At 36.7% G+C, this 16,775-nt stretch overlaps 1 protein-coding gene across 1 annotated transcript in view; it reads right to left on the reverse strand.

The window, feature by feature from the left end:
* The window catches only part of LOC143629910 (uncharacterized), a 61,456-nt gene that overhangs the window by 6,701 nt on the left and 37,980 nt on the right, over positions 1–16,775 (reverse strand). The window lies entirely within an intron of this gene.

Here is a 16,775-nt window from a genome sequence, read left to right on the forward strand (position 1 = left end):
ATAGAAAAAGTTAGGTAAAGTCGTAGAGCGATCATATCATATCCTATAATACATCAAAGTCAGTAACAAAATCCAACCCGTATGAAAAATGTAAAGGGGAATTTCAATCGAATTCTGTGAAACCGGGTCAATTTGGGTTAACAGTTTATTGATAATAAACATGTCAAACGGGTCAGCTTAAAAATACTTTAGCTAAACAGGTTGAATTTAAAAGTCATCTAAAGTATGCTCAAGTGTAACTATCCCTCCAAGGTGCTTTAATAAGAAAACTTGCATCAGTTAATTAATAATAGGTTTCGTAATTATATTTAATATATTAATAGCCGATCTGAGTACCCGAGTCCCGAACCATATAACCGAAAATTTTGAAATTTTATTTTTATTTTTAGTATCTATTAACCCTAGTCTAGTAACGGTTCATTGTAATAGTTTTCTTATGGTATGAAGCATTAACTTGTCATTTAAGGTTATATCATAATAAATTCTACATAAAAAGGTGTATTTGAAAATCCTATCAGGCGTTTCTTAACAAACTAACGGGTATGCCCAACACCTGACGGGTAATTACCGAACATAAACTCAACGTGTAATGGGCCGAGTACTGGACTAGGATTTTACTAATACCCGTCGCATACTGTATCCGAAGTTGAAGCGCAAGTTTGTATTTGGAAACTCAAAGGCGTTTTATAACAGATATGGAAGTTTCTTATCTCCTAAAACTTCATATAATATCATATAGTATTACGCGTCAACCTTCTTTCGTCAACACAACCGTAATCCCAAATCTTAACTAAAGTTTTAAACTATCTAAACGGTCACATGCATACTCCTTTTCGTTTCTACCTAGAGGTTGCATGACACGATTCAGGTTATGTTCTTATTTCTAAAATAGTGAAATTTATCCATCTTGCTAACAAACATCATTACAAGATTATTATTCTTATAAGTTTTTTAATCAATCTTTCCTCCCCTCTTAAACTCTACAATTTTGAATTCCTAAATAAACTATGGTCTAAAATTTGAAATCAAAATAATATTATTAATGCATCAAACTGTAGCTAGGGTTCGTATCACATGTACCTGAAGATCTGCAGAGCTTTAATCTTCAACACTCTGGTTCTCACTTTGATTGAATTCGGTTTAAATCAAATCAAACCCTACTTCGGGTCGGGGTCGGGTCGGAAAGAATCCGCTTTAAAGAAATAGATAGTTTCCAACCCCTAGGCCACCTTGAGTTAAATGTTTACAACCACTGGCTTGGTGTGTATGCCAAACAACAATGATTATGGATACCAGTCTCACTTGAGAGTTGAGACACACAATGTGTAATAGTTGGAAAAAACAATTAGCTTTTCAGAAATAAAAATGTTAATTGTTTATTTAGTTATGCGATATAACAAATATTTAAGGTTTCGTATTTGCGTGTTTTGTATCGGATTATAGTGATTTAAAGTGTATGTCTTAGGGCGTGTTTGGGATTCCTTATTTTCCTCTCTTCTTATGACTTATGAATGTTTAATAAGTCCTTTTTATGTTTATAAAGTGTTTAGGAACACATAAGAACTTTTACTTTTCTCCTTGTCAACAAGGCTAAAATGGGGGGTTTCAATAAGTTGAGATTTGATAACTTATCAACTTATAGGTTTGGAATTTCCATTCCACCCTTTCATTCCACCCATCTCTCTTTAATCATTACACCCTTACACCAATAAGCTAAACTAAACACTTTTTAAAAAACAACTTATTAACTTATTGGTTTTAAAGTTAATCCAAACACTTTTTTGGAAACTCCTTCTTAGAAAGTTATAAGTCCTTTTCAACTTATCACAAAAGGCCTTTCTAACTTAAATAAGGAATCCCAAACACACCCTTAATGTGTTGGAATCCAAAGTTCAAAACTAGACGAATGCGTTCATGCATTTGGCGTGTTAGTGCTGCCAGTCTGATAACTAATGTCCACGAGCCAAACGCTAAAACAGTGCGGATCTTGAAGATTTAGAGGGTGTTTGAGATTCCTTATTTAACCTCCTTAATAATTTACATAATTTAACTTTCCAAAACAACTTATAACTTATAAGTTATAAGTCATAAAGAGATAAAATAAGCAATCCTAAACACCCCCTTAATTAGGATAGGCCGAAAGTCACAAGACCAATTTTCTTTTCCTATTTCTAAGTTTACGGTCGATGACGTTGTTTAGGTCGTGTATAACATAGAATTCTAAATTCAATCATTCAAATTACCGTTCTTACACATAAAAAAAGTTTTTTTTTTAAAACAAATAAAGACAAGATGCTAGGAGAATGATGAGTAATTGAATAAGAATCACAACTCAACCCGGCGACCTTTAAGCTCTTTAAACTCATCAATTACACATGTTGAATTAAAAACTTTCAGCAAGTACTCTTTCTATGTAAATCACCAAGTTATTCGCAAGATAATAATCTAACATCTTATTGCGAAGACGATTCTTGAATATTTTCACCGTTGAAATACAAAATGAAAACACATCAAATTGACATTCGAATACTGATTTCACATAATCAAAACACACTTATTCCTAATTCCAGAAAGTAGACCGAATTCGAGCACCAAATCTTCCAATAATTCCAAACCCTAATGATGTGTGAAAAACGTATATAATATTGATAACCAACTTTTATCGAATTCACCTAAAACCACACACAATCGGCAAGTGTACCGGTCACAATGTAGCTAGCAAGTAAGAACGGATATCGAACCTAGGACACTATGAGTAAACTCTATTTATTAAACCTAATGATTACTAACCTTGAATTTCTTTTGATTTTTAGAATTTTTTTGTATTAATTAAACTAATAATACTCAACTAATTAAAAACTAAACTAAAAATAAAACTTTATAAAAAATTCGGGTTTTACTAATATGCGAGAAACAACTACCTGGGTAACGGAATCCTATTAGTTAAATTAATAGTTAACGAACTTGACTTGGTTGAAAAATAATATCTTAAAAATATGACACTAAAGACCATTAAAATATGCTAGATCGCCTTCTGGCCTCACCAACGACACCCTAGAACTCTGATGGCATGTGAAGCTCAATTGTTAAAGGTTTGGATCACCTCCCGATCTCACCTTACCTAATAATACTATGGTACCCCAAAACCCAAATCACCTTCCGGTCTCTTCGAATACAATATAAATTCATATAAAGGGGTATTATTAATTATCTTGAACACAACTTGTATCACAATAATCTAGGAGACCTAAGATAACTCACTCACGTGAAATTATTACCCAAACCCGCAAAAGACAAAGATGACACAACACTAAATTGCCTCCCGGCCTCTCTAGTGATTGAACAATAAAATCTAATAAGCTTTCATAATTATTCCTACGATTATTTCGACCATAAACCGCAAACAAGTTGAAAACACAATGTAGCCAACCTAATCATGCGTCTAACAATTACCAAAAACTATTAACACAAGTGGAATAATTATTAAAATAATAAACTAGATTCAATTACTCAATAATACCATGACCAAACCAATTAAAAACTTTTACCATAACATCAAATCAACCAACATCAAATAATAGTTCGTCAAACCATTAATATAACATAGTATTCAACAAAAACCTAGGTAGTATAAAGTATTATGTCACTCATAAAAAAGTATAAAGTAAAAATAAATGAGTTCATGACATAATATATAAAAGAGTTAGAACAAATAATTCACCAATATGCTTAGTTGCTTTCTTCTTCCTTACTTTTTTTATTACCACAGCTGACTTCAAATCACAATTCTTTGACTTCTGATATGTCCACAGTGGCCTTCCCCTAAAAGAGAAGCAATAATAATAATAATAATAATAATAATAATAATAATATTCATTTGCTTCGTTGACTTCTATCCTTCTTTACACAGCAGCGCACCAAAAAATATTATTCCTTTCTTCGTTTCTTTTTTTTCCCTACCACAGTAGCCGCCCCCCAATTATAATATATATTTTTCTGCTTTCTTTTCTTTGCTTCGTCTCGCCTCCCTCTCTATTAATAGTGTGGTAGGGTTTTTTTCTTTCCCTTTTATTCCTTGTCCACCGACACAGTTATTTTCTTTCGGTGAGCCCTACAATAATACATTTAACAATTAATATTAATGGGCTTCCAATCTTCTTAAAAACAAAATTGTGAATAATAAGAATCAACTAATATTTAGATATTCAGTAGTCACCAACTTTGACTCTTTTATTTGAAATTCATATATATAATTAATAAGTGAACTTTTAATCAACTGAATATAATTAAGTTTAGATAACACATGTTAACTCGTTAATCAAAATTTTAGTATACACTCTATTTTAGCTCGTTGTCTCTTATAACCCATAAAATGTATATATGAACCAATTTGGCAAATTATTTTATAAACACATCACAAAAGCTACTCAAAGTGTAGGAAATATTAATATAAAAATTTGTATAATTAAACCATATCAAATATCCCCACACTTAAATCTTTTTCGTCCCTAAAAAAGTAGTCTGCACAGGATCATAACCAAGAGATACAATATAAACCCACAACTCTTAAATTTATTTTTTTCAGTATTCAAATACTATCAAACACATTTATCACAATTACCGATATACTTATCCGCTTTAAACAATTGTCCACTTATCGGAATTCGCCTAATAAGATAAATCCGATTGATTGCCAGTATTGTTGTCCACTTAAACCCATGCCCTTTAATACTTACAAAGACAAATAAAATGCGACAAGTTTATTAGTTTATATGATCTAGTGGGACCCACAAATGAAACAATTTTATATGGTTTTACCGAAACCGAGCCACCCCAACTTGACTTAAACCTTATATCTAGTTGATCAAAACATGTTATACATTTTTAAGAATAGCTAAAGACGATCAAGGATATTGTTTATCCACCTAAGCTTAAGCATCAAGGTCTACCAGACAGCCATTAGATATGATTAAGGTATGTATTAAGTAACTAACTAGTAAGTGTTCCCCACTACATGACATACCCCCATTATCAAGAAATACCCCAAAGTCCATCACCATAGGTAAATATGCACAAATTTATCTATAGGCTTACATATGGCGTGTCCCTTGTGATCCATTTCTTAATGGTAATAGGACGCGAGCAAAGGGACCCCATATGGCTAATAGCGTGGATGATCAAGTCAGTAGTGTATTTTGTACTTTGAAATACTAGATGATCAAGTTTAATGACTTATGTTTGGCAGAAAAAACTGCGGGTTTGCTCTTTGAGCTCCTTTTAATATTCATAAATTCACTTAGGAGATATGAATATCAGATGATATACCGCATATAGACCCATGGTCTCCGAACCCTGGAGCATCCCATCAATACAGGATTTAAGGTTATAAAACCATACGCTTATGATGTGTTAACCACTAAAACTAGAACTTTATGTTTATATCACAGGCTACTTAGGCATACACTAACATTAAACCTACCCAAGCATCGTATGATTATTCTATTCATATTTCTATAAAATTTTAATTTTTAAGATCAAACTAAATATAAGGCTTGAGTATGGCCCGACCTTTCATCCCATTTTTTTAAACATATATCCCACTAAAATCAAGCAATTTAAGTTCAATTAAGTCTACAAGCATACTGTCCTTTCATTCTTAAGGGGCTGAGCCTACTGACACATCAATTACGGAGTCTACTGACGGATCCTTCTCTGTCGTGGTGTAATTCTCCAGAGCATCGTTAAGGGTCTTGCTAGCATAATAGATGGGATGAAAATGTTTCTCTCAACTCTGCTCTAACACGGCTCCAACAACAAAATCGCTCGCATCATACATGATCTCAAACGGAAGAGTCCAATCGGGAGCAACAAGAATAGGAGCACTCACTAACCTCTCCTTAATCAACTCAAAGGCCCTAAAACACTCCTCACTGGAATCAAACGGCCTATCTTTCTCTAGAAGCTGGGTCATCGGATGGGAGATTTTCGAGAAATCTTTAATAAATCGCCGGTAGAATCCCGCATGATCTAAAAAAACTACGAATAGACTTCACGGAAGTGGGCGATGGAAGTTTGTAAATGGTGTCTACCTTATCTCTATCTACCTCAATCGCCACACTAGAAATCTTATGACCTAAAACAATACCCTCACGAACCATAAAGTGACATTTCTCCCAATTAAGCATAAGGTTCGTCTCTTCACATCTAGGGAGCACTCGATCTAAGTTAGGCAAACAGTCGTCGAAGGAATTCCCAAAGACGGAAAAATCATCCATAAAGACTTCAATGGAATCCTCGATTAACTCATGAAAAATGGCCACCATGCACCGCTGAAATGTTGCTGGAGCGTTACATAATCCAAATGGCATGCGTCGGTATGCGAATGTGCCAAAAGGACATGTAAATGTGGTTTTCTCCTGATCACCCGGGGCGATGGGGATCTGGAAATAACCGGAAAAGCCGTCAAGGAAACAGTAGAACTGTTGTCCAGACAAACGCTCAAGCATCTGATATATGAATGGAAGCAGGAAGTGGTCCTTTTGTGTGACCTAGTTAAGTCTGCGGTAGTCGATGCAAAATCGCCACCCTGTTACAATCCGTGTCAGTATGAGCTCATTCTTTTCATTCGTGATAACTATCATACCGCCCTTTTTAGGGACCACCTGGACCAGACTAACCCATGCGGAGTCAAAGATCGGAAAAAATCAAACCAGCATCGAGCAAGTTAATAACCTCCTTTTTGACAACCTCCTTCATGTTCGGGTTAAGCCTCCTATGTGGCTAAACCAAAGGTTTAAACTCGTCCTCCATAAAGATTTTATGTGTGTAGAATGACGGGTTTATACCTTTGATATCCATAAGCTTCCATGCGATGACATGCTTATGAGATTTCAAAACAACCATCGACTTCTCCTTCTCCTCTGTCTCCAAACTCGAAGAGATGATGATAGGAAGTTGAGACCCCTCCCTTAAAAACTCATACTTGAGATGAGATGGTAAAACTTTCAGCTCTAAAAATAGGGGTTCTCAACAGATGGTTTTTCGATCGGAAGCTCTCTCTCTTCAACTGCAAGGACATTAGAAAAGATTTGGGAACTCATGATCAGCCCGTGTCCTCCTGCCTCTGGTATCTGCTCCTCCTCCTCCTCCTGTAACTCAAAATCAAATTCTGTCATCTCTAATGACTGATTTTCCACATCGATGATCTGGGTGTCGGACGTGTCTCTCTCGCAGACCGTCATAAGATAGTCGCCTACATACATCATGAAAGTGTCGATGAAGTAGAGAGTGTCATCCTGCTGCTGAGTATGCCTCATGGATTTCTGCACGTCGAATGTGGTCGTGTCATCATGAACTCGAATAGTCAATTTGCCATTGGCAACATCGATGAGAGCGTGTGCGGTGGCTAAGAAAGGACGGCCGAGGATGAGTGGAACGTTCAAGTCCTCATCCATATCGAGGATAAAAAGTCGACCGATAAGATGAATTTGTCCACCTGCACCAACATGTTCTCCACAATGCCCCTTGGGAACTTCACAGATCGGTCTGCCAGCTGGATACTCATTCGGGTGGGGAGTAGCTCTCCCACGTTAAGTTTGGCAAACACAGAATAGGGCATGAGGTTAATGCTTGCACCGAGGTCGACCAAAGCATTGCTAACATGAAGATTACCAATCAAGCAAGGAATGGTAAGGCTGCCAGGATATGTCATATTCCTAGGAAGCTTATACTGTATGGCGGCAGAACACTCCTCACTAAGAGTAACAGTCGAAAGCTCCTCAAGTTTCTTTCTTATTAGTGAGCAAATCTTTAAGAAACTTGGCGTGTTTTGGCATGTTCGCGAGAGATTCAATAAACGGAATGTTCACATGGATCTTCTTAAGCATGTCAAGAAACCTAGAGTACTGCTCCGAATCATTCTTCTTCACCAGACGACCAGGATATGGTGGTTTTGGCTTATAGGCGCGCACCGGTTCCTGCTCAACTTGCTTCTCCTTCTCAACTGACGCACCGGCTGACTGTGACGTACTTGCTGGGTCTCGCCTCTGGTTCACCTTGTCAGGCGGTGTCTCTAACTCCAACTCGTCATCAACTTCCTCCTCCTCTCTTGGTGTATCTCTAACGAAACCTCGCCCACTTCGGGTAGTCACTTCCTTGGCGTGAGCATTTGGAAATGGTTTAGAATAGGTAGGACCGGGATTAGGGACAATGTTACTTGGAAGACTCCCCGGGGGTCGTTGATCAATCTTTGCGGATAACTCACCAAACTTGGCCTCGAGATTCTGAAATGCGACCTGTTGTCCCTTCATAAACGTCTCATGCTGCAAAATAGTGGATTTGGTGTTGGCATCATTTTGTAAGAGCTGATTTAGCAATTGAGATTGATTAGCCAACATTTCCTCGATCTTGGAAGTACTATTTGACACAAGAGCAGGTTCGGGGGCGGATTCTTGAAACAGATTCTGGCGTTGCTGATAACTGAGTTACCTGTCCGCCAATTAGAGTTAGAATTATTGTTTCGCCACCCAGAATTTAAGGAACGGTTTTGATTAGCAAGAAAATCTACCTCCTCCTAAGAATCAACGAGACAATCGGTTGTCTCGTGATTTCCATGACATATCTCGCTCCTACGAGCTTGGAAATTAAGCTCTCTGACTTCCCTCTTCAGTGCCTCCACATATGCCGACACACTCGTATTTTGATCAACATGATGCACTCCACGTGATTCTGAAATGGCTGCGGCCTTGGTATATGAGACGAACCCTCTACTCGGTGTATGATGATCCCCTAATGCTATGCTCTCGAACATTTCATCAGCCTCCTATATGGTGAGTTTATTGAGCATGTTTCCTCCAGCGGCGGTATTGAACCGTTGTTGGGTTTCGGGAGTAAGACCGTTATAGAATTTCTCAACCACAGCCCAATCGTTTAGGCCATGTTGAGGACAACCGTTTATGAGAGTTTGGAAACGCTCCCACGCGGAATAGTAGGACTCATCCGGGTCCATATAAAATGAACGGATTTGCTTACGTTGACGCCCAACCTTCGATGGAGGGAAATACTTCCTAAGGAACTTAGATTGCATGTCGGCCCATGTGGCGGTTGTGGTGTTTGGTAGAGATTCGAACCATGACGCAGCACGACCAGAAAGTGAGAATTGGAGTAACTTAAGATGAATGACGTCAGACGAGATATTATTAATATTAAAAGTTTCGCAGATCTGCACGAATCAGGATAGGTGTCCCGGAGCATCTTCGCCATCCAAGCCGTGGAACTGAGCAGAATTGGTGATAGAATTCATGCCGTGAGAGGAAATTTGCTAGTTTTGGGTATTAGTCGCAGCAGGTCGGACAATTGCAGATTGGGCTCCCACGATGCCATCGTTGGCTCTAGCATGAACGGTTTGTCTCGGCGGTGCAACGTCGTCACCCATATCTATTCTAGGAGTAGAGACGTGTACTTGGATGTCGGGTGAATCGCTCTCGCTATCTGCAGGCTCTTTAAATCGCTCGTTGATGTGCTAAAAAGTAGTCAAATAATTATTAAATAAAAATAAGCTAATCTTGACACTAAGTAATAATTCTAGACTCTTAAACTTAACTTAAACTACTAACCGGAAAGTGAACCGGTTGACTTTAGTACAGCTAAGTAAGTCCGGATATTGAACCCACTATAAATTACGTATACTAGCTAATTAGACTCAACTACAAGACATGACTATTGAATAATAATGTTTGAAGGGGGTTTTTAAACTAATTATTAATTAACTAAACCTAACCCTAATTGATTAAAATATAATAAAACATAATCATTACTTAAAACCTAATTCATTAAATATTATAAACTTAACCCTAATTAAATAAAATATAATAAACTATTAAAACACTTAGATTAACTCAGATGATGAAAATAACTACCTAGGCTAGAATCCCCAATGTTACGGCAATCAATCAAATGGGAAACTTAAGTTATGGAACCAGGATCGTAAAATAGACCATTGACAGAAAACCTGAACAGGACCCTTGACCTTCAAGAAGACACCTATGGATTTCTAACAAGTTTTAAAACTCACCAGTTTTATGAATTAAACTTCCTTACGGTTATTTAATAATTTATGTCTAAGTATCTTTATGACGAAATCCTACCTTACAACGCGGAAATCAAAGATAGCAAAGCAGACTCAATTGACTTAATAGACTAAGCTGATAATCAAACCTAGACGGACTCCTTACGAAGAACTAAATCTAGCAATCCTAACCAACAAAGATATATCGATAACCTATCACCTTACAGCTTTCTAGGTTAGCAGTCACTTTTATTTGTTTAATTAGTTTTATTGTTTCTATGATTTTAATGCATATCAATCATAAACTAGTCAAGAACACACAATAAATGACTTAACAAAACCCTATACTATGAAACAATCACCAAGGGTAATGGGAAACAATAAATCCAAGTAAATAAAACCAAGCAATCATACGCATCAATTAATTCAAACTCAACAGTTTACTTAAAACATAAACTCCATAACGAAAAGAAATCCCAATCAAAATCAAACCAAACAAAGGTTCATCACGACCTAGGTAGTTTATAAAGTTTAGCCTAGCATCATATAGTCTAAATCAAAGAAAACAATTAAAACTGAAAACATGGTGAAATAATGAGTAACGAAAGATTAAAGGCGATAAAACCCGTAGTCTTCGATCTTGAACGTAAAGCTCTTCACCGGATGTTCTCTTGCCTTCAAAATCACCACAAGACTCAAAAGTATGCTCCAAGAAACTCCAACTACGTCTGGTGGCAGTAGGGTATTGTCAGGTTTAAGTTAAAGATGTTTAAATACCCAAAACAAGGCCCAACATGAAGCAAAAACGAAATAAAAAAAATCCTCCAGCAACCCCTAGGCGCCGCGCGGCGGGCTTTAACCTTCCCAGCCGCGCGGCGTGGCGTGCTCCACCAAGGGGTCCGTCAGACCGGTTCTCTGTCCGGTTCATTCCTGACGTGTTCCGGATCTCCGTTTTGGCTCTTTTTAACTCGTTTTTGGCCCTTTTCGAACACGATCAACTTCCATTGCCTACAAAACATAAAAGTGTTAGTAGTATACAAATATCGACTAAAAACAAACATAAACTATTAAAATATTAATTAAAATATACAAGGGAAACATAAACATTTAGCATTATATCACTCGTGAAACTCTCTCTCAGGATCTTTTGATACATAGAATAAAGGTGGGCCTTGAGAATGGGTATTATGCATAGGGTTGTTCAAGAGTCGTGCCCGATCTGATCCAGGGTGGTTTCGAGCTTGGGCTTGAAATTAAACGAGGCATCTCGGCTAAGGCTCTAGCTTGATTTTAAAGCTAAACGAGATTTAAATCGAGCCAACGAGCCGAGCCATGATCGAGCCGAGCCTAGGTCGAGCCGAGCTTGGTTACAAAAATGAGCCAATTCAACTCAAAATGTTTCAAATCAAGTTTTTTAGCTAGTTTTATTCGAGCTTTTATTGAGCGAGCCTCGAGCTTTTTGAACAGCCCATTTATGCATAAACTAAAACATAAAATTATGTAATTAATTTTTATTTTTAATTTTATTTTTTAAGGAAAACTAAACCTAAAGGCACAAATAGCAAGTAAAGGCACCTAAAGGAAAAATGACAACTAAAAAGCAAATAAACAGATAAGATAATCAACTCGGTTTAAACAAAGAATTTGCCAGTGTCCCCGGCAGCGGCGCTAAAAACTTAATGTGTGAAAAGCGTATATAATATTAATAACCAAGTTTTACCGAATTCACCTAAAACCACACACAATCGACAAGTGTACCGGTCACAATGTAGCTAGCAAGTAAGAACGGATATCTGATGTGGCTTAAAATATACATATTATTATTATATATTTCATACTATTTTGGGTATTTTTGAGCTAGACTTTTATTGAATATTACTCATATGTGGTTCATATTTAAATTTTAAAAGTTTCAGGAGAAAACGAGCTAATATGAATATTTATCTCAAACTTGAAACGGCGAGTAAACTTTAAACAACTTTCATACATATTGGTTTTATTTGCTTTATATGCTTAAGGTTAAAAACATAAAAAAAAAGAATACTTATGAACTTAAAATGGTGCTTTTGATTTATTATTAAAAAGAATAATATAAGTTTGATTGAATGAAAAGGCCAACAAATCAATTATTTGCAAGTGGGGCTAGATTGGAAACTTATTATTTTTGTTTTTGTGATGATGTAGGAATTATGTGGCAGGGACAAAACAAAATACAATTTTGTTTTAGGTGATTATTGTGACGAGAATGAATTGTAAAAGTGGAGTCGGTATCTTGGAGGCCAAATAAGAATTATCTTTTGTCACAAGAAAGAAAAGTAATATAAAAGGCAGCACAATATTATTATTATTATTATTATTAGATGATACGTGAGGAGAGGATAACCTACTGGAGGTTTTTTGGGGTGCCGCACAACAACATTATTATTGTTATTATATTTTTTGTTTGTGTGGTCTTGGACTCACGAGAGAAAGAAGACAGCAGCAGTAAGAAGTCATACAAATTATTATTATTTCTATTGGTGGGTGTCGCAAGTAAGAAGAATATGGAACCAACTAGATAGGCACATAGGTGGTCAATAAAGGTCTTCCACTCCTCGTTGGAATTATTAAGCTAGCAGGCTCGTAGCTCAATTATTATTAACTCTTTTACGAGAACTCTTTTATAAATATTTTAGTTTCGTTCTTGAGCATGATTATTGGCTAAACACTTTTAGTTATCTAGGCTTGTGATGATATGTTGTTGATTACTTTGGACTTGTCGGTTTTCGGGTTTTGTTTTTGGGATTTTGATTAATTAAAAGTCTTGATCAGATTTATTGGATGTGTCTCATGCATATTTACTTTTGATTTGTGCTTGAATGAATGTTTCACATGTTACTTGATTGAAAGTCTTTTGATTATAGGTTGCATGTTAGGTTGTTTACTATGTGTTTGCAACTTGTTTATGGTTTATTGAGCTCATTTACCATAGAAATTGTTTTTTTGGCATATTATTAGAAGTTTATATTCTTACTAGCTTAAATATCCAACGGGTGATAAGTTTTCGGGTTTGTCTGCGTTGTTAGGGTTTTAGGTTAAATTATCTGACAGGAGTTTGCCTATTTTTGCCTTAATTTCACTGTTTAACCGTGTCCTTTAGACTGTTCAAAAACCACCCCGTGTATTTAGGTTCATTGAGATAGTGAAACCGACGGGTTAGCTGTTTTCTAGGGTAATTAATCATAGTTGGTGAGCTGACAGGTGAACCAATAAGCCGGTGTTTTTACATGATCTCTAAGATTTCTTTTTAGGCGACACCTTGAGAGTGATTAAGGATCCATTAAGTTTCCTAGAGCTTTATACCTTTTGATTCCCGGTTCCCGTAGCATTTACCCGTAACCAATAAAAAACCGAGTCGTCACAATTCGGATTCCTTGTGTAACACCCCGGCTAAAGCGGAATAAGCCCGGATGTGACGTACAGATTGCCCAAAACACATGTGACACTATTAAGTAACAATATTATCATTAATTACTTTAAACATCAAGTACACAAGTTTGTAACAAGAAATACAAGGAAAATACTAGAACAATTAACAACTTGTCCATTTATTAATATAAACTAAGTTCTAGTGCCTTCTCTGTTTCATCCTCTAATAATTGTACATGTAACATATATATATAAAATAAAGTCAACTAAATGAATAGTTGGTGTGTTCATACAAGTTTTGATATACGTACATAAAAATCATACAATTCCATGAACAAGTGTAAATGAGCATGTAATGTCCTTTCCAACTGGGATTGTGCACCAGGGTACTCAGATAAGCGCAAGTAAGGTCCTTTCCAATTGGGATTGTGCACCAACTTACTTGAATAATGAGACCCTTTACCACTCACAACAACAAATGTATTGAGCGCAAAGGGGGGGGGGGGCGTATGATCATACTATCTTGAAGTAATCCATGAGAAAGTAATTTGTAGAAAATAACAAGTAAACACACAAGTCCATGTAGCGAATTGTAGTTTGTAAATAATGATTAAACGAAGTTGAATTGTTGATAGGATATATATGTTACCCCCAAAATAGCTAAAAAGGGTAAAAAAGAGGGGTGTGAGAAACTCACATTTGAAATAGGAATACAACTTGGAAACGAAACGGAAAGCGCGTTATATGAAACCGAACTATCGAATCTCACGAGCTAAAATAATAACAACACAAGAATTACTAATTAATTTAATGATGATAACATGTCGGTTTTAAGGTTCATGTATTATTATTTGTATATATATACTTTTCCCTTTTAAAGTATATTAATATTAAAGTTTAACGGATTCTAACGATATATTATTATAATATTATTTATGAGTTTTATATTAAATTTGTATATAATAATGTTACGGGATCCTAGCGTTACCGGTGTATTTTATTTTAGTATAATTGTTGTCTTTTTAGAATCTATAATGTTTACGACGATAACATATTTATATATTTATTTTACGAGTTTTAACGAACGGTTCGGGTTTGTAAAAGTTTAGTTTTTGGTTAAAAAGGTTTAAACAGTTAAAAATCAATCTTCCGTTTGTCGAGGTACTCCAGCATATGCCTAAATATGCCAAATTCTTAAAAGATCTTCTTTTGAATAAGAAGAAGCTGGAGGGACTTTCGATAGTATGTCTAAATGAAGGATGCTCTGCGGTAGTCCAAAACAAGCTGCCGGAGAAATTAGCAGACCCGGGACACTTCACGATCCCGTGTTTGTTTGGTAGCTCAACTGAGAGCTACGCGTTGGCCGATTTAGGTGCTAGCATAAATCTGACTATAAAAAGCTAGACCTTGGCGAGCCAGTTGTAACATCCTGAATTTCAGATAATAATATTTTATATATTATTCTTAATGGAAAAGTTTACTTGGAATAATAAATAAAATAATAACAGATGGAAAGAGAAGTAAGCTAATTTGATGGATTAAACATGGACTAAAAAGGAAAGATGTGCCTTAGGTCTATGGGCTTAAGGGAGTATGAATACCCCCTTAAACCCTAAATCTTTCCATTTCCATCCATCTTATCCATAATATCCCCTACACCTCCATAAACACACACACACAAACCCTTCCTATTTACGGCCGCAAGCAACCGAGCTAAATTCGGATAGATCTTTGATACGCAAGCAAGATACAAGATTTATATTACGTAACAAGCAAAACCGTGACCTAATAACCGTTTAAAGGTATGTTCTTGATCTTAAAGGTTATGTTTTTATGATCGAATAATCATGAAACTCAAACCTAGAGTAGATCGGGTCTAGTAAATTCATAAAGTAGCAAACTTGATGCTTAAAATGAACTTAATGAACCTATGGCAATATGCGGCCCAAAGATAAACCCTAGATCTAGCCTAAAACGTATTAACACTATAAAGGTCCGAGCTTTATGCAAGGAAATGGGCTAGATCCCGATGAGGGAGTGATAACGAATGTAAACAGTTAGGACTAATCATGAAAAGGGGCTAAAAGTTCATGATTTAAATCATAGACCAAGTTAGCTGGGCAAGGTGGAGCATAAGATAGAAAAATAAGCTGAGTTGGGGGTTCTTGGCCAAATTTGAGAATCCTTGGTCAAACCTTATGGTTTTCGGTCAAACAGGCAGCCAATAAGAGTTCTCGGCCAGGAAGGTCATGTGTTCTCGGTCAAGAACACATGTTATCGGCAACCTTGTGTTCTCGGTCAGAGTTCTCGGCCGAAAACACGGGTTCTCGGTTAAGGATGGATCTCGGCCAAGTAGGAGAGTTCTCGGTCAACTTAAGAGTCCTCTGTCTTGGGTTCTCGGCCACACAGTTCTCTGTTGGGCCTTGAGCCTGAGTCCAGTTGGGCCTAAATTAACTAAAACCATAAATGTTAAGCCCATATCTAATATAAAGCAAACTGGCCCATTATCTTAGGCTTAGCAAATAATCCCAACTTAGAAAAATAATTTAAAATGTTAATGGAAAATGTGTTAATACAGCTTAACCCCAGCCAGGGGCTCTGCCCCTTGGACCCCGCTAGGGGCTGCCGCCCCTAGAACCCCGCTGCCAGGGGCACTGGCCCCGGACCCCCGTTTGTTGTGGGTTATATAAAGATAGAAAAATGATATGAGTAGTAATAGTTATTTGATACATGTAAATATTATACAGTTAGCCGTGCACAGCTCAAGAAAAGAATAACTATTAACGGTAAACGTAACCGCATTCAAGTGAGTTTCTAGCCCCACTTCCTTGTTATGTTTTTGGGTTTGTGTGCATACTCGATGTGTTTGTTAATACATCTATCCTAAGTGATAAATGTATGCCTTACGTGATTATGAGAAATGTATGAATGATTGCTTGTCAGCACGTGAACGATCTTCGGATATTGCACGGGTTGTCAAGTTGTAACGTTATGTTAAATGATAATATGATATGTACGATATATGAATGAATGTAAATGAGGTATGGTTGTATGGTAACGAAAAAGGACCGAGCCCTAATAATACTCGAGGAAGGAGGGACCGAGCCTAATAATACTCGAGGAAGGAGGGACCGAGCCTAATAATACTCGAGGAATGAGGGACTGAGCCCTAATAATACTCGAGGAAGGCGGGACCGAGCCCTAATAATACTCAAGGAAGGAGGGACCGAGCCCTAATAATACTCGAGGAAAGAGGGACCGAGCTCTAATAATACTCGAGGAAGGAGGGACCGATCCCTAA

Source organism: Bidens hawaiensis, unplaced genomic scaffold (assembly GCF_021521415.1).
Source record: "Bidens hawaiensis isolate Kalapana, Puna unplaced genomic scaffold, B.hawaiensis_p1.1 tig00005482_1, whole genome shotgun sequence".
Classification (NCBI taxonomy): Eukaryota; Viridiplantae; Streptophyta; class Magnoliopsida; order Asterales; family Asteraceae; genus Bidens; species Bidens hawaiensis.